This window comes from Bubalus bubalis, chromosome 5, assembly GCF_019923935.1.
Source record: "Bubalus bubalis isolate 160015118507 breed Murrah chromosome 5, NDDB_SH_1, whole genome shotgun sequence".
Lineage (NCBI taxonomy): Eukaryota > Metazoa > Chordata > Mammalia > Artiodactyla > Bovidae > Bubalus > Bubalus bubalis.
This window is the reverse complement of record NC_059161.1, coordinates 42,890,484-42,915,769: the sequence shown is the minus strand read 5'-3', so window position 1 is coordinate 42,915,769 and position 25,286 is coordinate 42,890,484. Positions and strand designations below refer to the sequence as shown.

At 37.9% G+C, this 25,286-nt stretch overlaps 1 long non-coding RNA gene across 3 annotated transcripts; it reads left to right on the top strand.

Annotated features, from left to right (window-relative positions):
- The first annotated feature begins 5,575 nt into the window (after positions 1-5,575).
- On the top strand, positions 5,576-11,356 carry LOC123333702. Of its 3 annotated transcripts, none has more exons than XR_006551169.2 (3): positions 5,576-5,840; positions 6,204-6,442; positions 9,421-11,356. It is a non-coding gene; the product is annotated as an uncharacterized LOC123333702 (long non-coding RNA). The 3 variants fall into 3 exon arrangements; XR_006551170.2 differs by having other exon boundaries at positions 5,577-5,840; positions 6,374-6,442; XR_006551168.2 differs by lacking the exon at positions 9,421-11,356 and adding an exon at positions 6,788-7,078 and having other exon boundaries at positions 5,577-5,840; positions 6,374-6,442.
- Positions 11,357-25,286: the final 13,930 nt, after the last annotated feature.

Below are 25,286 nucleotides of genomic sequence, written 5' to 3'. Positions count from 1 at the left end.
TGGAGAACAGTATGGGGGTGTTCCTTTAAAAACCAAAATTAGAGCTACCATATGATCTAGCAATCCTACTTCTGGGCATATATGCAGAGAAAATCATAATTTGAAAAGATACATGCACCCCAATGTTCATTACAGCACTATTTACAATAGCCAAGACATGGAAGCAACCTAAATGTCCATCCACAGATGCATGGATAAAGATGTGGTATACATGCACAATGAAATATTATTCAGCCATTAAAAAGAATGAAGTAATGCCATGTGCAATAAAATGGACAGACCTAGAGATTATCATACTAAGTGAAATAAGTCAGACAAAGATAAATATCACATGATATTTATATGCGGAATTTAAAAAGTGATACATATGAACTTATTTACAAAACAAAAACAAATTCACAGATTTAGAAAACAAACTTATGGTTATCAAAGGGGAAGGATGGCGTGGAGGGATAAACTAGGAGGTTGAAAGTAACAAATACATGCTGCTGCTGCTGCTGCAGCTAAGTCACTTCAGTCGTGTCCGACTCTGTGTGAACCCATAGATGACACCCCACCAGGCTCCCCTGTCCCTGGGATTCTCCAGGCAAGAACACTGGAGTGGGTTGCCATTTCCTTCTCCAATGCATGAAAGTGAAAAGTGAAAGTGAAGTTGCTCAGTTGTGTCCAACTCTTAGTGACCCCATGGACTGCATGAAGCCTACCAGGCTCCTCCGTTCATGAGATTTTCCAGGCAAGAATACTGGAGTGGGTTGCTATTGCCTTCTCAGCAAATACACACTACTGTACATAAAATAGATGATCAACAGGATCTACTTATTACAGGGGACTCTACTCAATATTAAAGTATTGGGAAAAGAACCTGAAAAATAATACATCTGTGTATGTATAATTGAGTCACTTTGCTATATACCAGAAAGTAACACAATGCAGTCAATCGCCTATACTCAAATATGAAATAAAAATTAAATTAAATAATTTTTTGAAATTTACAATAAGGAAAAGGAAGTTGCAAGATTTCTTTCCAGCCTGAATTTGTAGACATATTCACATTTTTATTAGATTCCCATGCTCTTCTTTAAATCAGTGGGTACACATCTACATTCAAATGATTTCAGAAAGTTGTTTCTTAATTCTCTTTTAATAAGATTCATCTTCTAGAAAATCAATAAATGTGAAACAGAAGTTTTGAGCAAACTAGAATTTATTGTTGCATAAACCACTTTGGATTAAACCCAACCTAAATAACTCAGTAAAAAAAACTACAGAAACTCAAAAGGAATAAGATAAAATAACAAAATGACAACAAATAAGAAACTCAAAGGGTCAAACATGCTAATACTGGACAGTACGATGAGCTCCTAGGCCAGCCAGATATGACTTAAATCAAATCCCCTATGAATATGCAGTGGAGGTAATGAATAGATTCAAGGGATTAGAACTTGTAAACAGTGCGCCTAAAGAATTATGGACAAGGTCCATAATATTGTACAGAAGGCAGCGAACAAAACCATCCCAAAGAAAAAGGAAAGCAAGAAGGCTAAATGGTTGTCTGAGGAGGCCTTATAAATAGCTAAAGAAAGAAGAGAAGGGAAAAGCAAGGGAGAAAGGGAAAGATATATCCAACTAAACACAGATTTCCAAAGAGCAGCATGGAGAGACAAGAAGGCTTTCTTCAGTGAACAATGTATAAAACTAGAAAAAAAACAGAAGGGAAAAGACTAGAGATCTCTTCAGGAAAATTGGTGATATCAAGGGAACACTTTGCCCAAGGATGGGCACAATAAAGGACAGAAATGGCAGAGACCTAGTAGACACTGATGAGATAAGAAGAGATGGAAACAATACACAGAAGAACGGTACAAAAAAGATCTAAATGAACTGGATTATTATGATCTGGTGTGATCAGCCACCCAGAGCCAGACATTCTGGAGAGCAAAGTCAAGTGAGCCTTAGAAACCACTGCTGTTAATAAAACTAGTGGTTGTGATGGAATTCGAGTAGAACAATTCAAAACCACAAAGGATGATGCCATCCAAGTGTCGCATTCAACATGTCAGCAAATCTGGAATACCCAGCAGTGGCCACAGGACTGGAAAAGGTCAGTCCTCATCCCAATTCCCAAGAAGAGTCATACTAAAGAATGTATTAACCTTAGGACAATTGCACTCATTTCCCATGCTAGTAAGGTCATGCCTAAAATCTTGCGTGCTAGGCTTCAGCATTATGAGAACCAAGAACATCCAGATGTCCAAGCTGGGTTTACAAAAGAAAGAGCAACCAGAGATCAAATAGCCAACATTCACTGGATCATAAAGAAAGCTAGGGAATTTCAGAAAAAACATCTACTGTTTCATCAACTATGCCAAAGCCTTCAACTGCATGGGTCATAATAAACCATGGAAAGCTCTGAAAGAGATGGGAATACCAGACCATCTTACCTGTCTCCTGAGAAACCAGTATGTGAGTCATGAAGCAACAGATAGAACCCCGTATGGAACAACTGACTGGTTCAAGATTGAGAAAGGAGTATGACAGGGTGCTGTCACCCTGTTTGTTTAATTTATGCGCTGAGCACATCATGAGAAATGCCAGATTGGATGAGTTACAAGCTGGAATCAACATAGGTGGGAGAAATATTAACAACCTCAGATATGCAGATGATACCACTCTAATGGCAGAAAGGTAAGAGGAATTAAAGAGTCTCTTGATGAGGGTGAAGGAGGAGAGTGAAAGAGCCAGCTTAAAACTAAACATTAAAAAAATTAAGATCATGGCATCTGGTCCCATTTTTGCATGGCAAATGCAGGGGGGAAAGTTGGCAGTAGTGACAGATTTCCTCTTCTTGGGCTCTAAAATCACTGCAGATGCTGACTGCAGCCATGAAATCAGAAGACATTTGCTTCTTGACAGAAAAGCTATGACAAACCTAGACAGTGTGTTGAGAAGCAGAGAGATATTACTCTGCCAACAAAGGTCCATATAGTCAAGGCTGTGGTCTTTCCAGTGGTCACGTACTTGTGAGAGCTGGATGATAAAGAAGGCAGGGTGCTGAAGAATTGATGCTTTCAAACTATGGTGCTGGAGAAGACTCCTGAAAATGCCTTGAGCAGCAAGATCAAACCAGTCAATCTTAAGGGGAATCAACCCTGAACATTTGTTGGAAGTTCTGACGCTGAAGCTCCAGTATTTTGGTCACCTGATGAAAACAACCAACTCGTTGGAAAAGACCCTGATGCTGGGAAAGATTGAAGGCAGGAGAAGAGGGTGTCAGAAGATGAGATGGCTGGATGGTACCACCAATGCAATGTACATGAACTTGGGCAAACTTTGGGAAATAGAGATAGAGAGGCCTGGTGTGGTACAGTCCATGAGGTCACAAAAAGTCAGACACGACTGGGAACTGAACAATAACAACATGAGCTCCTATTATTAATATTAATAGTGTCACAACTTAGCCCTGTTTTACATCATTGCTACTGTAGTTCTTTCCATCCAGTTTTCTACCCATTCAAATTCTCTTGTCTGAAACATTACAGCTGCTATAGGCATCGCATAGAAAGTTCCCGCAATCATTAGCTTTTCAGTTTAATAACTACCTAAGCATTTTTTGTTTAATCATTCTGAACTCTTCTTCTCTTAAATTTCCAGTCTCCCTTGCCTCTGGATCTTGGTTTGCTCATCTGTTGATGGCCTAACCTCAGACCATCCTGATTGTTATGAGTTGAATTGTATCTCTCCGCCCCACCCAAGTTATGCTGGAGTCCTATCTCCCAGTACCTGAGACTATGACCTTATTTGGAAATAGTCTTAATAGAGGTTCCCTTGTAGCTCAGCTTGTAAAGAATCCACCTGCAATGTGGGAGACCTGGGTTTGATCCCTGGGTTGGGAAGATCCCCTGGAGAAGGGAAAGGCTACCCACTCCAGTATTCTGGCCTAGAGAATTCCATGGACTGTATAGTCCATGGGATCAAAAAAGTCAGACATGACTGAGCGACTGTCACTTTCACTTTAATAGAGGTAATTAAGTCAAAATGACTGGTGTTCACTATGACTGGTAGCCCTATGAAAGGGGAAATCTGGACACAGACAGAAACATACAGAAAGACAATGATGTGAAGAGACACAGGGAGAAGATGGCCATCTATAAGCCAAAGAGAAAGGGCTGGTACAGATTGTTCCTCACAGTCCTTAGAAGGACTCAATCCTAATGACACCTTGATTTCAGAGTTCTAGCTTCTAGAACTGTGAGATGACAAATTTCTATGGTTTAAGCCACCCAGTTGGTGGTACTTTATTATGGCAGCCCAACAAACTGATACACTGATCCTTATCTGATAGCACCTTGTGTGTGTGCTTAGTCGCTCAGTTGTGTCCAGCTTTTTGTGAACGGTACAGCATGCCAGGCTCCTCTGTCCATGGGATTCTCCAGGCAAGAATACTGGAGTGGGTTGCCATGCCCTCCTCCAGGGGATCTTCCCTACCCAGGGATCAAACCCAGGTCTCTCGCACTGCAGGTGGATTCTTTACCGACTGAGCCACCGGGGAAGCCGAAGAATACTGAGTGGGTAGCCTATCCCTTCTCCAGGGGTCTACACCTTGGGATGCAGCTCTGATCACTGTTGCTCAGCTCCAGGCACAGAAACCAAATACAGGATATCCCATCCCACAAAACACAGCAGCAAAACAGTATTCCTTATGCTCTCTATCAGGAGAAGTAAACTGGATAGCCACACTTTGGGCTTCAAGAGCATTTTTGTTTTATGCCTCTGTATGAGTAATAATTATTAATCTCTTTCAAAACATGTAATTCACCATTGCATTTACTAGTCAATATTGTTAAAGGTATTGTTTACTGTATCACCCATAATCCTACATGGAATCATGTGTGAGAAACTTCTGAAATTCAGTGTTTCATAATTTGTCAATATCTGTGAAAATTAGAAATGTAATGTTAATCTATGCCCAATAATTCCACATTCCCCTTAAGGTGGATACAAGCTTGGAGTGTTTGAAGATCAAAAAAAATAGGCCAGTCTTAGTCTTTCACCTTAATGAACAATCAAGAGTGGAGTAGAGTAAGAAATATTCTCTAAAAAATAAACTATTTTCTATTTGATCTTTTTGGATTTTGGATCCTTGGAATCTGGGGCATTTAGACTAAGAGTTTCAGTTCAACATATATCTTGCCCATGCCATGTAGGTGTGACTCTTCACTTTGTGGATCCTCAGATATAAGAGTAAGACTACTTTCTGATACTGTTATGAAATGGGTCAGAGAGTCAAGAAACCCATCAGGTGTGTCTTATAAAGTAGCTCTATAGTGTAGCCCAGACAGCACTCAAACTGACATATAGCAAGAATAGGCTGCTTATAAATTATTAATATGAAAGCTCAGAAGCCTTATATACCCAGAAGAAACAAACACTTTGCACCTGCTTCTGTAATTCTTACATAAGTGAAGGAAGAGCTGAAATTTAGACTGTTTTGTGGTTTCTTTGGCTTCTATCTGCCCCAAAGAAAACAAATACACACACAGCTGTTATAGCACTTGCTTTCTGCTCCAGAAGAGGATAAATATGGAATAGAAATCTTGAGTGCCTGCAGACGTTGCCTAATAACTAAAAAGAGACAAACACAGCAGGTCTCTCCTGGCTCCAGTAAGGAGGCAGTAATTCACTAAAGAAGGGACTCTGCACCTGCTGTGATGGCTGCTTTATGCTCATTTGTGCACCAGAGGCTGTCTGTGCATAACCATATAAGTGTAAAGTGGAGGAAGTAACATCACTACTGTGGGTCTGGAGGTAGAGAGCTGTATAAGGATCCCAAACAAAAAAAGGTAAGTGACCAGTGCTATTGAGATGAAAGCAGTTTCTCAAGCTTGGTCCCATTAAGCCAAGGGTGCCAAAGCCAAGTGTGACTCCAATTGAGAGGTAGTGACGAGAGATTAAATCAGTGCAGTTTTTTAAAAATATATATTTTATTTTTTACATTTCATACACCAAAGATTTGTGAATTCCAGATCATGTTCAATTTAAACATTTTCAAAGGGTCATGCAGTTGCAATACAATAAGGTGGTTGGCTGGGGTTGGTGATGTTAATAAATTTAACACTTGTTTTTGACTGTTATTTCCTGTTGTAGCTATCGGTGGTATTGGCCAAAGATGTTATTATTATTTTTTTTAATGCCATTGATTACAGAGAGACAGAATAGCCTTCAAAGTTTCCTTTGGAAAGCCCTTGCTTTTTCTTCTACTATAAATAATCTGGCAGTGATTTTTAATAAGAATCATTTGGCAAAATATGAAGATATCAATCACAAGTGCTATGAAACATTTCAGAAAAACTCATCCATTCATTCATCCAACCAGCTTTGATTGATTGCTGAGGTGACCTTGAAACTGACACCTGAAGGATGAGTAAAGCTAATCTGAAGCAAGGTAGGTGTGATGACCATTATAGATAAGCAAATGGCATAGGTTCTGATATATGAAGGGGGCTTGGAGGTAAAGTTACTCCAGTTAATGAAAGGAAGTATGCTTCTAAACTCTGGTAGAATAGAGGACAAATAAGGAACAGTTCCTGGCCAGTGGGAGCTTACATTCCAGTAGGGGGAACTAGACACGTGAACTAATAAAAGTAATAGAATATGATCAATTTTGTGATAAGAAGGTGAACTATGATTTAAAAGGGCCCAAAGATAACTCTACCAGGCTTTCTATAATGTTTGAGCTGAGTCATGAAATATGATCACATACTCCCCAAATCCCCATTTGTCATTTCAGAGAACAACAAATGCTCCAGACAGAGGACACTGAAATATGAAGGCAGAAGTTAAAATAGCTTGATACATTCAGACTGCTGAAGCTCACTCCATTTAGAATAAGGGTTCATTCATATACTCATTTATTAAACAAATTTCTGAGAACAGTGAACAAGATGTGTTCAGTCTATGCATGCATGAAACCTACTTTATAGTGATGGAGGCAGATTTTTAAAGTAAAATAGATAGCCAGTGGGAGTTTGATGTATGATGCAGGGAATCCAAAGCCAGTGCTCTGTGACAACCTAGAGGAATGGGAAGGGGAGGGAGATGGGAAGGGGGTTCAAGAAGGAGGGGACATATGTATACCTAGTGTGGATTCAGGTTGATGTATGGCAAAAACCATCACAATATTGTAAAGTATTTATCCTCTAATTTAAAAAATAAAATATAAAAATGAAGGGGTATAAGGCATGGCCCCCCCAAAACAAATCACTGTGTAAGTAAATATAAAATTACAAATTTTAAGTGTTCATAAAGGAAAAAAGTGAGAGCTAAGGTAGATACAGAGAAAGGAACACAAGGAGGAACAGAAATATTCTTTAAAGTCTAGGAAGTGCTCTTGTAAGAGGTGACTTTTAAAGTGACACCTAAAGAATGAACAAAAACTAATCTTAAGCAAAGTAAATGTGATGACCATTGTAAGTAAGTAAATGGCATAGATTCTGACATGTGGAGAGAAGGGTGGGAGGTAAGGTTAATTTATTAGGTAAAGGAACGAAGTGCATGCCATCACTTTACTAAGGTATTTAATCTCAGTCTTGTAGGCAATACAGAACCACAGGGTAATGTTGAAAGAGACAAATATGATCATATTTGCATTCTTTCTTGGCAGGGTAGAGAGGTATTAGCCACAAAGTAACCAGTTAGGAAACTGATGCAGAGGTCCAGTCAATGGAGAAAGGAATGATCAAGTGATGTTAAGGAAGGAAAATTGTAGGTGTATAAAACAAGCCCACATTTACTCAAAAAGCTGTGTGATTCAGAAAATTTAGGGCAAAGGGAAGATCAAAAAATGAGAGGAAAACTCAGTGGATGTTATTTTTCATGGGACTTCTTTAGGGCCTCCTTTGTGACACTAACGATTCTTTTTCCTTGGTTTTGAGTTTGCCTACTTAACATGCCATGTTTACCAGAGGTCTACATAACTTTCTAAATATTTCAGAGTTATAGTTTTAGTTATGCCTAGGGTGATATATTTTTACAAATTTAAAATTTTAATTTTCTGTTAATTGTAATTTATTTTCATACTTTTCAAAAGGAAATTTTGAGCTTTATTATCTTATGGTCAGAAAGGACCTATTTTATTTCTCCTTTCTGTGATATTCTTTATGTCATAAACTGTAGTAATAAATGGCTCTTGATTGTAATAACCACAATCAGTTCAACTCTTATTTGTTTAATCAGTCACAGAAGCCAGTCTTTGATGATCTAAGATTTATATCTGACTTCTGTTAACAGAATCTTATATGCTCATTAAGAAGTTAGTTCACTGCTGCCTGAGATACAAAAGCAATTAAATTCAAAAGGTATAATATCAGGTAACATTGTGTTTGCCTTCAAAGTGTCTATAAATTTCAGCAGGTGTCTTTTGGGTACTCAAACTAGCTAGCTTTATCCCAGCATCAAAGAGAATTGAGAATTGTAACATGACTGTATTCACACAATGATGTTCTACCATTAAACTTTATTAATCAAACGTCTTTCAGCATGGTATAGCTGAGCTTCTGCTCACATGGGGAAAGGGGGAATAGGGTCAGCTGGTCATAGGGTGAGATGCACAGGGTATCAGTGACTTAATGGATCACCAAGTCCCACCAGAAATATCCTTCCTTAGGCCTGTGCATGTATTGTACACTTCCAAATATATTCTAAATTATTCAATGTTAGTAATACCTTTTGTGAAAGTTGCTGAATTGTGTCCAACTCTTTGTGACCCCGTGGACTATACAGCCCATGGAATGCTCCAGGCCAGAATACTGGAGTGGGTAGTCTTTCCCTTCTCCAGGGGATCTTCCCAACCCAAGAATTGAACCAAGGTCTCCTGCATTGTGGGCAGATTCTGTACCAGCTGAGCCACAAGGGAAGCCATTTGATTTGTATTGATTTTAAAGATGATAAAGCAACATTATCCTACAGCCTCTGAAGTCTCTTTTTTAATTAATAAACTGTATGATAGCTCCCCACCTGATTTTCCTTCAGTCTGGGTGGCTTATTGGAATAGACTCTACATTTTAGACATTGTCCTTGGAAAATTTATGATTTATCAGTGAAAATCCTAAGAAATAATAATAATGAGAAATTTGATTGTATCTCTTGCTTAAGTTTTCCAAAAGAAAGCCAATTATAGCAATTTAATTATCTTGTTCTTTGACCCTAATATCTATAAAGTTATGTGTTCCTTCTTGGTGTTTCCACTGTAGCTTATGCGTCTAAAAAGGGATAATGTATTTTAAAACACGGTGTACTTGCATGTTATAAAACTACAAATATATAATTTATTTTAAATGTCATCAGATAAATATACATAATATGTAATAAACATTAAAATATAAACCTTTCTTTTCTATTTCCATGTAACTTTCTGTTTATTAGGAAATATCCATCTGCTGGAAATGGCAAATAGAAATGGAAAAAAAGAGTAGTTGATATTCAACTACTGACTACCAAAATGGCATTTTTGAGTCATTTTTTATGACAAGATTCTTAGAAGCTAAGCACTGTGGAAAGAGAAAATAAATCTCTAATTTTTTTTCTACTCTTCTGAAATATCAAGAAGCAGGACAGGCTGACCTGAACATCAAGTTCCCATGGGTACAGAGAATCAGAAGACATACATCCTTTCCATATAGGAAAGTGAACAAATTTTACTTCTTTCAGCATAAAAGACTGTGGGAAGAAAAATTTAAAGAGACATGGAGGAAGTTCAGTTCCTTAGGCATTCTCCCCACAAAGCCCCACCTCCTCCATTTTCCCACCAACTCCAGGGGATTTTCCTCCTACTTCTTATTTGCAACTCTTGAAAGAGATGATCTCATAGGGTACTATCTTGTATCAAAACAAAAATAAAGAGCAAACTACATAAAACCAGAAAACAATGGAAAAGTTTGGCTTGTTTATAAGACTTGAGCTAGCCCTGCAAATGCTCCATCATCTCATTTAGTGTATGAAAAAGATTCAGAAATTTGTATGCAAGAGGAGGAGCCATAAGGAAAGCAATCAAGCCATTAGACTTGTATGGGATTGCTGCAACAGTGTTCAGAGCTCTTATCAAAAGGATCCTAATCTTAGGAAGCTGAGTACAGTGGGCTGAAACTGAGAGGGTTATGCAATGCTAGACAAGAGCCACATTAGAGCTTAGTGAGCCAGGGTGGAGCACTGGGGCCTAACCAGCTAAGAGAAACAAAAGCACAGTAAAACCTGTGAGACAGAGGGGCAATAAGTCCCAACCAGCTTTGTCATAGAGGACCTAGAAATCAATGCAGGATTTATTCATGGGCCCTGGATCTTATTTGTGGATCTTAGATTCTCTCTCTCCAGCCTTTGTGAGACTTGAAACCCCTCCCTAACATTCTCAGATGCTATCCTAAGGGAAAGCCAGGGGTATGGAAAGCAAGCTGAAAGAGTGAGCATTAGAATCCTCAAGGATAAGGAATTATCTCTGAGAAACTATTCAATCCCCAAGAGTCTGTGATACCATTACTTAATGAATTTAAGTTTATTTTGGCCCTCCTGGATGAAGGACTAGCGGAATAGATCCATTTTAGAAATTAAAGAAATTACTTTTTTTTAATTTGAAAAATAAAGTGTTCAATCATCAACTCTACTACACAAATCATTTTCTAAACATGTTTACCTTCCCTTTTAGATAGCGAGTATATTGTGTAAAGACCTGAGTTTTCTGTTTGTTTGCTTGTTTGTTTTGTTTTTTAAAAATCTTCAGTGCAGTGTTCAGAACACTTATCAAAAGGATCCTAATCCTAGGAAGCTGAGTACAGTGGGCTCAGCTTTCAAAAATGGCACCTTTCAAAAGTGGTAATGGGTGTGAATATAGAGAAAAAATAATCTAAGTATCCTTTGATTTATAGGATATATAAGCATACATTTTATAATCCTTTCTTTTCCATTTTTCTACCAAGAAATCAGATTGATTATATTCTTTGCATGTGTTAAGTGAGTGAATCAGTGAATGAATGAGTATCTAGTGAAGAAAGGCCTGGGGAATCATTTTAAAAGTACACATTTTGCTGGTTAGGATCTGAGGTAAACAGACATGAAAAGTGCAATGAAGACAGACATCCTGTTGAGAAGGAAAGCTCTGGGCGAAGAGATGAATACTTCGAACCTTCCAATATAGAAAATTAAGCCTCACAAGGATTACTGTGTTGAATTATATTTGACCTTTAATCTCAAATGCCATTAAAAGCAACATAAGCAAAAAAAGAATGTTGGACTCTTCACTTCATGTGCTGTCTGACAAACTATTTATACTTTTCATTTGAAGTTCAATAAAGCTCTCTTTGTTCTCTTACGTGAGTAATGGGTTCAAGGTTTTTATGAGTCTTCTTGCTGCAGCAGGGTGCAGTAGCTGAACTTCTTCAACCTGTATGAGTACAGAGGATGTTATCTCTAGAAGGAATATATTTCTCCAACACAATTCAAGAGCAGAGTCATGATAACAAGTCTTCCCAATGGTCTAAGAACAGGAATCTGGCTCCTGGCAGCTGAAGAACATGCTGATGCCAATATGACAAAGGCATCTTTCACTGCAAGTAAAAAATGGCACCTTTCAAAAATGGTAATGGGTGTGAATACAGAGAAAAACAATCTAAGTATCCTTGGATTTATAGGATATACAAGCATACACTTTATAATCCTTTCTTTTCCATTTTTCTACCAAAAAATCAGATTGATTATATTCTTTGCAGCCAAAGATGGATCTCTATACAGTCAGCAAAAACAAGACCAGGAGCTGACTGTGGCACAGACCATGAACTCCTTATTGCTAAATTCAGACTTAAATTGAAGAAAGTAGGGAAAACCACTAGACCATTGGGGTATGACCTAAATCAAATCCCTTATGATTGATTATACAGTGGAAGTGACAAATAGATTCAAGGGATTAGATTGGATAGAGTGCTTGAAGAACTATATATGGAAGTTCATGACATTGTACAGCAGGCAGGGATCAAGACCATCCCCAAGGAAAAGAAATGCAAAAAGGCAAAATAGTTGTCTGGGGAGAACTTACAAATACCTGTGAATAGAAGAGAAGTGAAAGGAAAGATATATCCATTCGAATGCAAAGTTCCAAAGAATAGCAAGGAGAAAAAAGAAAGCCTTCCTCAGCAATCAGTACAAAGAAATAGAGGAAAGCAATAGAATGGGAAAGTCTAGAGATCTCTTCAAGAAAATCAGAGATACCAAGATAACTTTCCATGCAAAGATGGGCACAATAAAGGACAGAAATGGTATGGACCTAACAGAAGCAGAAGATATTAAGAAGAGGTGGCAAGAATATACAGAAGAACTATACAAAAAAGATCTTAATGACCCAGATAATCACAATGGTATGATCACCAACCTAGAGCCAGACATCCTGGAATGGGAAGTCAAATGAGTATACTACCCAAAGCAATCTATAGATTCAATACAATCCCTATCAAGCTACCAACAGTATTCTTCACAGAGCTAGAACAAATAATTTCACAATTTGTATGGAAATACAAAAAACCTCGAATAGCCAAAGCTATCTTGAGAAAGAAGAATGGAACTGGAGGAATCAACCTACCTGACTTCAGGCTCTACTACAAAGCCACAGTTATCAAGACAGTATGGTACTGGCACAAAGACAGAAATATAGATCAATGGAACAAAATAGAAAGCCCAGAGATTAATCCACGCACATATGGACCCCTTATCTTTGACAAAGGAGGCAAGAATATACAATGGATTAAAGACAATCTCTTTAACAAGTGGTGCTGGGAAATCTGGTCAACCACTTGAAAAAGAATGAAACTAGAACACTTTCTAACACCATACACAAAAATAAACTCAAAATGGATTAAAGATCTCAACATAAGACCAGAAACTATAAAACTCCTAGAGGAGAACATAGGCAAAACACTCTCTGACATACATCACAGCAGGATCCTCTATGACCCACCTCCCAGAATATTGGAAATAAAAGCAAAAATAAACAAATGGGACCTAATTAACCTTAAAAGCTTCTGCACATCAAAGGAAACTATTAGCAAGATGAAAAGACACCTTCAGAATGGGAGAAGATAATAGCAAATGAAGCAACTGACAAACAACTAATCTCGAGAATATACAAGCAACTCCTACAGCTCAACTCCAGAAAAATAAATGACCCAATCAAAAAATGGGCCAAAGAACTAAATAGACATTTCTCCAAAGAAGACATACAGATGGCTAACAAACACATGAAAAGATGCTCAACATCACTCATTATCAGAGAAATGCAAATCAAAACCACTATGAGGTACCATTTCACACCAGTCAGAATGGCTGCGATCCAAAAGTCTACAAGCAATAAATGCTGGAGAGGGTGTGGAGAAAAGGGAACCCTCTTACACTGTTGGTGGGAATGCAAACTAGTACAGCCACTATGGAGAACAGTGTGGAGATTCCTTAAAAAACTGGAAATAGAACTGCCTTCTGATCCAGCAATCCCACTGCTGGGCATACACACTGAGGAAACCAGAAGGGAAAGAGACACGTGTACCCCAATGTTCATCGCAGCACTGTTTATAATAGCCAGGACATGGAAGCAACCTAGATGTCCATCGGCAGATGAATGGATAAGAAAGCTGTGGTACATATACACAATGGAGTATTACTCAGCCATTAAAAAGAATACATTTGAATCAGTTCTAATGAGGTGGATGAAACTGGAGCCTATTATACAGAGTGAAGTAAGCCAGAAAGAAAAACACCAGTACAGTATACTAACACATATATATGGAATTTAGAAAGATGGTAACAATAACCCTGTGTATGAGACAGCAAAAGAGACACTGATGTATAGAACAGTCTTATGGACTCTGAGACAGAGGGAGAGGGTGGGAAGATTTGGGAGAATGGCATTGAAACATGTAAAATATCATGTATGAAACGAGTTGCCAGTCCAGGTTCGATGCACGATACTGGATGCTTGGGGCTGGTGCACTGGGACGACCCAGAGGGATGGAATGGGGAGGGAGGAGGGATGAGGGTTCAGGATGGGGAACACATGTATACCTGTGGTGGATTCATTTTGATATTTGGCAAAACTAATACAATTATGTAAAGTTTAAAAAATAAAATAAAATTTAAAAAAAAAAAAGAAGCATCATTATGAACAAAGCTAGTGGAGGTGATGGAATTCCTGGTGAGCTATTCCAAATCCTAAAAGATGATGCTGTGAAAGTGCTGCATTCAATAAGCCAGCAAATTTGGAAAACTCAGCAGTGGCCACAAGACTGGAAAAGGTCAGTTTTCATTCCAATCCCAAAGAAAGGCTATGCCAAAGAATGCTCAAACTACTGCACAAAGGCACTCATCTCACACGCTAGTAAAGTAAAGCTCAAAATTCTCCAAGTCAGGCTTCAACAGCATGTGTGCCACGAACTTCCAGATGTTCAAGCTGGATTTAGAAAAGGCAGATGATCAAATTGCCAACATCCAATGGATCATTGAAAAAGCAAGAGAGTTCCAGAAAATAATATACTTCTGCTTTATTGACTATGCCAAAGCCTTTGACTGGGTAAACCACAACAAACTGTGGAAAATTCTTCAAAAGATGGGAATACCAGACCACCTGACCTGCCTCCTGAGAAATCTGCATGCAGGTCAGGAAGCAACAATTAGAAATGGACATGGAACAACAGACTGGTTCCAAATGGGGAAAGGAGTATGTCAAGGCACTATATTGTCAGCCTGCCTATTTAACTTATATGTAGAGTACATCATGAGAAATTCTGGGCTGGATGAAGCACAAACTGGAATCAAGATTCCCAGGAGAAATATCAATAACCTCAGATATGCAGATGACACCACCCTTACAGCAGAAAGTGAAGAGGAACTAAAAAGCCTCTTGATGAAAGTGAAAGAGGAGAGTGAAAAAGTTGGCTTAAAACTCAACATTCAGAAAACTAAGATCATGGCATCTGGTCTCATGGCATCCAGTCCCATCACTTCATGGCAAATAGATGGGGAAACAGTGGTAACAGTGACAGACTTTATTTTCGGGGGGCTCCAAAATCACTGCAGGTGGTGACTTCAGCCATGAAATTTAAAGACGCTTGCTCTTTGGAAGAAAAGTTATGATTAAGCTAGACAGCTTATTAAAAAGCAGAGACATTATTTTGCCAACAAAGGTCCGTCTAGTTAAAGCTATGGTTTTTCCAGTAGTCATATATGGATGTGAGAGTGGGACTATAAAGAAAACTGAGCACCAAAGAATTGATGCTTTTGAACTGTGGTGTTGGAGAAGACTCTTGAGAGTCCCTTGTACTGTAAGGAGATCCAACCAGTCCATCCTAAAGGGGATCAGTCCTGGGTGTTCATTGGAAGGACTGATGTTGAAGCTGAAACTCCAACACTTTGACCACCTGATGCAAAGAGCTGACTCATTTGGAGATGGTTGGATGGCATCACTGACTCAATGGACATGAGTTTGAGTAAACTCTGGGAGTTGGTGATGGACAGGGAGGCCTGGCATGCTGCAGTCCATGGGGTTGCAAAGAGTCGGACATGACTAAGTGACTGAACTTAATGAACCAGGAAAAATAGTATGCCTGAATACTATGATACAACTTCTCTCTTTACTCTATCTCCAGAAAAAGAAAGCAAAGACTGAGTCCCAAACAGTCAATTGTACCCTACTTGAGAATAGGAACCCTTTGGTGAGATGAACAAAATGATTAAAATTCTGTTCCTCCTCATGATATATCTAGATTTTTCAATTGCCACTGTAGAGTAAAGTGATTCAAGAGAGTCAAGTGAGGATAAACTGGGGGTTAAAGGTAGGGAAACAGGGAATTTTGAAGCTAAATTTATACCAAATCTTACATTTACAGTTTCAAACCATTGAATTGGCATTTCTTTACATCACTGATACACACCAGCACAACACACCATTTTGCAAGGTAGTTAAGATCACATGCCTGACTGTCAGAGAGAACCAAATACTAATATGGCTGGGTAACTCTCCTGGGAAAATTACCTAACGGTAGTTTCCTTATCTGTAACAGGGGATAGTAAAACCTCCCTCCCAGGGTTATTGCAAAGATTAAATGAGATAATGGTTATAAAACACTTAGCACAGTGTTTGGCATACAGTAAATACTCACAAAATAGTAGCAATTATTACTATTATTACAGCTCCAAAGTTATGAAGTTGAGATCACCATGAACACCTGTGTAGCTAGGAGAACACTGTCATGTCCTTATATATTTCAGACATCTGTTTTCAGTGCTATAAACCTGGTATATCATTTAATCGAACACATAAAAGCATAGTTAAGGTTCTGCTAAATATCAGAAGGCAGTTTGTGAAAATGATTAATGCTTCTTAAAACAAGTGGTATTTTAAGCATTTTTTCTCATGCTTCTACTTACTCTTACAGAAATTCTCTGTGGAAGACAAGTGGTAAATGAGTGGCAGTTTCTGCAAGAAACATAATATGAGATATCTTCAGCTTTTGAAGTGGAACATGGAGGGAATCAACTTTTAAAAAAATAAATGGAACAAACAATATATGCTCTTTATGTCTGGCATTTTTATATCAACATTATCTTTGTGAGGCCCATCCATACTGTTGCATGAAGCAGCAGATACTATTTAAGTATATAAATATGTGCTAAGTTGCTTCAGTAGTGTCTGACTCTTTTTGTGCTATGGACTGTAGCCTGCTAGGCTCCTCTGTCCATGAGATTCTTCAGGCAAGAATACTGGAGTGGGTTGCCATGCCTTCCTCTAGGGGATCTTCCTGACCCAGGGATTGAACCCGTGTCTCTTGTATCTCCTGCATTACAGTCAGATTCATTACCATTAGCATCACCTGGAAAGCCCAATAACATAATTTATTTATGCATGATATTGTTGAGTATTTGGGTTATTTTCTCTTTGAGTATGTCATAAATAGTACTGTTCTATATTTTTAAAATAATTTAAAAAACCCATTTATTTGGGTATACATTTCATATGTTGAACTATCCTTGCATTCCCGTAAAAAATCCCACTTGGTCCTCATGTACAATCATTTTGATATGCTACTGAATTTGATTTGTTAGCATTTATTGAGAATTTTTATTTATGTTCATAAAACATATTGGTCTGTTTTCTCTTCTTATACTATCTTTGTTAGACTTAATTTCCTATGATTTTGTCTTTGATCCTTTGTTTAAGAGTGCATTATTTAACTTCTACAAATGTGTGAATTTTCAAGTTTTACTTCTACTGTTGATTTCATTCTGTGACAGAATATAATTTGAATCATATCTGTCTTTTTAAATCTATTGAAACTAACCTGAAAAAGGCCCCAGGTACATTTAAGGAGAATGCATATGCTGTTATAGTTAAGTAGAGTGCTCTGTATATGTTTGTCGGACCTCACTGATTTATTGTGGTAAGTTCTCTATGTCCTTTCTTATGTTCTACCTATTATTGAGAGGGGAGTATTGAAGTTTCCTCCTGTTATTGTAGAGCTGTTTTCCCCCTCAATTCTGTCAGATTTTGCCTCGTAAATTTTGCGAGTCTGCAATTAAGTATGTAAATGTTTATAATTATAACGTATTCTTGATGTACTGAAGCTTTTATCAACACATACAGTTCTTCTTTGTTTCTTTCAACTTATTTTTGATTTAAAGTCTATTTTTTCTGATATTAGTATAGCCACTCTTGCTGTCTTTTGATTACTGTTTGCATGGACTATCTTTTTCCATTCTTTCACATTCAATATGTTTGTATTTTTGAGGAAAGTGAGTCTTTTAAAGATGGCATATAGTTTGGATCACATGGTTTTATCCTTTCTGTCAGTCTGTGTCTTCTTATTAGAGTATTTAATATATTTACATTTAAAGTAGTTGCTGATAAGTAGAGGCTTACTTCTTTGTCACTTTGCTATTTGTTTTCTGTATTCCTTACAGCTCTTTTGTTCTTCATTTCCTGCATTAGTGTCTTCTTTTATGGTTATTTGATTTTTTGTAGTGAAACATTTAAATTTCTTTCTCATTTCCTTTTGTATATTCTTTGGCTATTTTCTTTGTGGTGACCATGGTGATTGTGTTTAACATCCTAAGATGATAACACTTTAATTTGAATTTATCCAACTTAACTCTGATAACATACAAAAAATTGAATCCTCTAGAGAGGATTCAACCTATTTTAGAGGGAAAGAAAGAGGAAAATCAGCTCAATTTAATCTAGGACTAAACTCTTCACAGCTCTGTCACTATCTGTTCCAGTTGCTGACATCACAAATTTACTGTTCATATTGTGTGCTCTAAGACCTAAATTAATAATTCTTTCTAGAAAATGCATTAGTCTTTTAAATCATGGATATTACATGTAGATTTACAAACTAAAATTACAATAATACTAACTTTTAGACAATAATTAAAAATGTATTAGTCTCTTAAATCATGTGTAATAGAGAGTGGAGTTACAAATCATTGTATGATAATATTGCCTTTTATAGCTGCCATGTATTTAACTATTGAGATTTTTATTTCTTCAGATGGCTTCAATTTATTGTCTGATTTCCTTTCATTTTACCTTTCCTTTGCGCATTTAACAGGGAAGTTCCAATGATAACGATGTCTCTCAATTTTTATTTATCTAGAAATGTTTTAATTTCTCCCTCACTGTGAAGGACAGTTTTGCTGTACATAGGATTCTCAGTCGACAGCTCATTTTTCCCTTTGAGCACTTTGAAGATATTGGCTCCTGGCCCCCAAAGTTTCTTACGAGAAAAATCTGATGATCTTATTGAGTATCCCTTGTATGTGATGAACTGCTTCTTGCTGCTTTCAAGATCTTCCGTTAATCTTTGATTTTCAAAAATTTTATTATAATGTGTCTTGGTGTGGATCTCTTTGAGTTCATCTTACTTGGAATTTATTGAACTTCTTAGATATTTATATTCATGTCTTTCATCAAATTTGGAAAGTTTTCTGACATTATTTCTTCAAATATCCTCTCTGCCCACTTTCTTTCTCTTCTATTTCTGGGACTCTCCCACTGAATAAGTGGTCTGTTTGATGGTGTCACTTAGGCTATGCTCAATTTTTCTTTCATCTTTTTTCTTTCTATTCCTCACTTTTAGTAATTTCCATTGTTCTATATTCAAGTTTGATGGTGTTTCTGCCTGCTCAAGTATGCCTTTGAATTCTTCTAGTGAATTTTTCATTTCAGTTATTGTACTTTTCAGCTCTGGGATTTCTTTTTGGTTTCTTTTTATATTTTCTATCTCTTTACTGGTAATTTCAATTTGTTTACGTATCAGTTTCTTGAGCATCTTTATAGTAGTTTTTAATTTCTTCACCCTGTATTTCTTCCAACAGGTATTTTAAAGGAACAATGATTTAATAGGCAATACTTTTTTGCTGCTTTGTTTGTCTTACAACATTTTTTGTTGAAAACTTGATGTTTGAATCTAATAATGTGAAAACTCTGAAAATCAGATCCTCTCCTTTCCCCAGGGTTTGCTGTTTTTCTTTCTTTCTTTCTTGTTTTATGTTTATGTTTTCTTTCTCTCTGTTCCAAGGATCAGCCTGAGGTGTAAACTTAAAATCTTCTCAGGTTTTTTCTAAGTCTTTACCTTTCCCATGCATGGCCATTTTCTCATTTTCCTCTGTATGTGCAGTTGCTTTTGAATGCCTTCAGCTTTAGTGTCTGTCTCCCAAAAGGGGAAAAACAAAAGAGAAAAACAAAGGAAGGAGAGAGGGCTCTGGCCATTTAGGTCCCTTAGAAATCACTTCAGCTTGAGGGGAAGAGCTTGAAAATGGGGGGAATACAACCGTTGCCACCCTCCTTTTTGCGCCTCTATGATCACAATCAGTGATCAAAAATTACAGCACTATTTCCTGGTATTTGGAGAGTAGGGGCTTTTTGCCTACCCTTGTTTCCACAAGCTGTGTCTAGCTCCTGCAGCAATGTGTGTATAGTTGCCTGCCATGAAGCTGAGGCTAGGCTAGGAGATGGGTAGTTACTACTGTGCTAAGAGCTAAAATTGACTCGTTAACCTCAGTTTACTGTCCATGCTTTCCACTGAAAGTTGCAAGCCTTCAATATATTCCAGAGTTTTAAATTAATTACATAAGACAGATTCTGCCAGCAAAATTGTCACAGCAGAAAGACAGATTTCTGGTGCTTTCTACTCCTCCAACTCCCTAGAATTCTCTCTACTTCTCATTATTTCTTTTCTCCACACTTCAGACGGGTTATTTTCTTCTGATCTATTTTTCAGCTCACTAATTCTCTCAAACCGTGTTAAACATCTAATTAAACCCATCTAGTCCATGGGGTCACTAACGGTCGGACGTGACTAAGTGACTTCACTTTCACTTTTCACTTTCATGCATTGGAGAAGGAAATGGCAACCCACTCCAGTGTTCTTGCCTGGAGAATCCCAGGGACAACGGAGCCTGGTGGGCTGCCGTCTATGGGGTCTCACAGAGTCGGACACGACTGAAACGACTTAGCAGCAGCAATTGTTAAAGTTCACTTGTATTTTTTATTCTATAAATTCCATTTGATTCTTACAGTTTCAGGGGCAGAATTCCTAGCCTATTAAAATGTAATTACTTTGATTATATTAATTATTGCTATTTTAAATCTGTGTCTGCTACCTCCAGTATTTGAGGACATCTTGTTTCTGCTGTGTATTTTTTCTCTTGGTCTTATTTCCTAATATAGCTTTGTTTTCCAAATGCTGGCCATTTTGTATGAAAACAATAGTGACTCTGGATGTTATATTCCTCCAGAGAGTATTCAACCTATTTTAGAAGGCAAGAAAGAGGAAAAGCAGCTCAATTTAATCCAGGACTGAGCTCAATCTTTGTAAGTTTCAGTCTTCACCTAAGTTTCTTGCATTCTTAGGCTGTAGGTTTCTATATTTCCTAACAGAGAGCCTGAAGAGTTTCCTGAGGATTCTCCTCCTTGATATGCCATGAATTTCAATTTTGGTCTTCCTGACCCTTTTGGGTTGACAAAATTGCTAATCTGCTTTTTATTCTCATTATGTTATACTGAGCCTTTTGCCTTATGCAGATAGTTAGCAACATCTTGATGGGGAAATGGTATTAATGTTGGTTTTATTTGTCTCAACCTCACTTCTCTATGAAATCTCAACAACCCCAAACTCTAATTTGTCTTTCTTCATGCTCATACAATTGCATAAAGCTCTGCTGGATTATCTGCTTCTTAGCAGGTACTTTTTCTTTTCTCTTTTTTAAAAAGTCTGTTGTTCTATTCCAAAATGTGGCAGAAAGTGGCAGTCAACCCAACAATTAAGGAGGCTTGGAGAAAGTTTGGTTTACTTCAAAAAGTATTCTTCTCTGGAAGACGATTTTCAAGTGTTAGTTGCCTTGGAAGCTCTTAGATATTCAGGGTAAGGAAGATATAAGTATTTCAGATTTTCTAGTTGCTCTTGAAAAGAGCATTGTTGGTCTGCTTTTAGCTACTACATATTAGAAAAAGGGGGAAATTTTGAACTTTTGTTGAGTATTTACTATTGCCAGGCATATAGTAAGGATCTGCCAGGAATAGATCCTTACTATGTTACATTTTTTTCAGCAGTACCTTGAGATGCTGAGACTCAGATATTAGACTCAAAGGGGCTACATAACTTGCTCAAAGTTTTTAAGAGGCAGAATCAAGAAATACAGTTCCAATGTTTTAAAATCTTTTTTCATGATACTAAACTCAACATGGAACATAATAGACTATCTGGTAATGATTACAGGTTAATGTTAAAGTCCTACTTTATGCCATTTGGCTATATATAATTGGATATCTGAAGTCCCATATAATAATTTTAATAAGGAAACTGAGATAGCCAACAGTAATGAAAATTAAAGAGGTCACTAAATTTTACCCTTCAGATTCAGGTAAATAATTCAGACTTCTGGCTTGAAGAAGAATATGCTCAAAAGAAAAATTGCAGCAAGAGGAAAAAATAAAAAGATGAGTAGAAAAGGGGAGCTATTTAAAATCATGTATGTTGGAGAGAAGTGGTTCTTGTGTATTAAATGCAGAACTGGACATCATGTTTAAGAAAAGCAAAGGTATAATTTGCATAGAAGAGGTGAATAGTAACTTAAAGTGTTGAAGTAATAGGTTCATAATCAGCGAAGTGTTGAAATAATACATTGTTTTAGACTTAAAAAAAAACAGGTTTCTAAATTCCATTATGTAAATTCTTCCTTCTTATCTGTAGTGATGAAAAGCAAGAAAAGAATGGCAGGAAAATGTGACTGGAGGAAATAATCACTGCAACTGATATACATACGCATTACCTCACAGCACCCTTTTGAGGCAGGCAAGAAAAAAAATGTGAAATTTGTTACTACTATTTACTGTAGAGCAAAATCTAAAACAAGGCAGATATAGATGTGTTCAACATAATAGATAAAAACTTTTAAAGGAGGTAAAATATATACATACCTAACCAAACCAATAAAGGACGGAAACAGTATGGACTTAACGGAAGCAGAAGGTATTAAGAAGAGGTGGCAAGAATATACAGAAGAATATAAAAAAAGATCTTAATGACCTAGGTAACCATGATGGTATGATCATTCACCTAGAGCCAGACATCCTGGAGTGCAAAGTCAAGTGGGCCTTAGGAAGCATCACCATAAACAAAGTTAGTGGAGGTGATGGAATTCCAGCTGAGCTATTTCAAATCTTAAAAGATGATGCTGTGAAAGTGCTGCACTCAGTATGCCAGCAAATTTGGAAATCTCAGCAGTGGCCACAGGTCTGGAAAAAGTCAGTTTTCATTCCAATCCCAAAGAAGGGCAATGCCAAAGAATGTTCAGACTACTACACAATTGCACTCATCTCACACACTAGCAAAGTAATGCTCAAAATTCTCCAAGCCAGGCTTCAAAAGTACGTGAACCAAGAACTTCTAGATTTTCAAGCTGGATTTAGAAAAGGCAGAGATCAAATTGCCAACATCCATTGGATCATAGAAAAAGCAAGAGAATTCCAGAAAAACATCTATTTCTGCTTCATTGACTACGCTAAAGCCTTTGAATATGTGGATCACAACGAACTGTGGAAAATTCTTCAAAAGATGGGAATACCAGACCACCTGACCTGCCTCCTGAGAAATCTCCATGCAAGTCAAGAAGCAACAGTTAGAACCGGACATGGAACAACAGACTGGCTCCAAATTGAGAAAGGAGTACGTCAAGGCTGTATATTGTCACCCTGCTCATTTAACTTATATGCAGAATACATGATGCAAAATGCTGGGCTGGATGAAGCACAAGCTGAAATCAAAATTGCCAGGAGAAATATTAATAACCTCAGATATGCAGATGACACCACCCTTATGGCAGAAAGTGAAGAGAAACTAAAGAGCCTTTTGATGAAAGTGAAAGAGGAGAGTGAAAAAGCTGGCTTAAAACTCCAACTTTCAAAAAACTAAGATCATGGCATCCAGTCCCATCACTTCATGGCAAATAGATGGGGAAACAGTGGTAACAGTGACAGACTTTATTTTGGGGGGCTCCAAAAATCACTGCAGAAAGATGACTGCAGCCATGAAATTGCTCCTTGGAAGGCAAGCTATGACAAATCTAGACATATTGAATAGCAGAGACATTACCAACAAAGGTCCGTCTTGTCAAAACTGGTTTTTCCAGTAGTCATGTAAGGATGTGAGAGTTGAACCATAAAGAAAGCTGAGCACTGAAGAATTGATGCTTTTGCACTGTGGTGTTGAGAAGACTCTTGAGAGTCCTTTGGACTGCAAGGAGATCAAACCAGTCAATCCTAAAGGAAATCAATCTTGAATATTCATTGGAAGGACTGATGCTGAAGCTGAGGCTCCAATACTTTGGCTACCTGATGAGAAGAATTGACTCACTGGAAAAGACCCTGATGCTGGGGAAGACTGAAGGCAGGAGGAGAAGGGGATGACAGAGGACGAGATGATTGGATGGCATCACCAACTTGATGGCCATGAGGTTGAGCAAGCTCCGGGAGTTGGTGATGGACAGGGTAGCCTGGCATGTTGCAGTCCATGGGGTTGCAAAGAGTCAGACATGATGGAGCGACTGAACTGAACTGCTGCTGCTGCTGCTAAGTCACTTTAGTCGTGTCCAACTCTTCACAACCCCATGGACTGCAGCCTACCAGGCTCCTCTCTTCATGGGATTTTCCAGGCAAGAGTACTGGAGTGGATTGCCATTGCTATCCCTGCTTAACTGAACTGGAATGAACCAAATGAATGGAACAGACAACAGAAGGTGCTATCAGGATGGTTGTTGATCTATGAGCTAATACTATGGGAATAGTGGAGAAATTGGGGATGAGAAGTGAAGACCTGTTTAGAAAATTAGAGATTTATAGGATTCAGGAGAGGAAAGCAGGTGGAGAATGGGTTGTGCTTGGTTCCAGATTTATGAGAACGGCAAGCCCAAGAAGGTTATCCAAAGTGGTACACCCACTGGATATGCTATAAATAAGCACTAAAGTCAGCTGAAGAGCCTTATGTTTTAAATTGGCCGATTTTACCCAGGCCTGAGGCATTTTGTACCTGTCCTATAAGAGTCTACCCCACTTTTCCTTGGCTTAGAAACAGAGCTCTAAGGGCCAATGTTTGGGAGTCTGTAGAGGCAGCAAGCCAGCCTGGGCCCTCAGCTCAGATGTGTTATTTAGGGCCAAGAATCCAGTGAGCATGCAGGTTCTCTATCAGATTGTGGTTATGAAAAAAACAAATCCACCAGGCTTGAGCCCCTCTAAACAGGACTGAAGGGTCAGCGATGGTTTCCCTGGCAGTGCAGTGTGCTGCTGCTTGCCTAGAACATTCCCAGTTTTAAGCTTCCTAGTCACAAGCATGTCCCCAGGGTTTTTCTAAAGTAAGAAGATAGCAAGAATTTAGTGTCCTATTTTTTCTTAGAGTCCAAAGGAACCTTAGCCTGGCCATCTGAGAAAGGAAATTAACAAAGCAGAGGAAGGGAATTAACATTATTTAAATGATGACTATGATAAGGCGATTCTGCTTTTGTTTTCTTCTTGTCTAATCCTCCCTATGGCTATTTGTGGTTTATCTGAATCTGCCTGTTGATTAAGACTTGATTTCCTTAGGACAGAGAAGGTATGGCACCTGTACATTCATGTTTCCTCTGAGGGCATTTGGCACATCTTCCTGACTACTGATTGTTATTATGTTTATAAATATAATGTGAATATCCTAAATATTATAGCTACATACTCA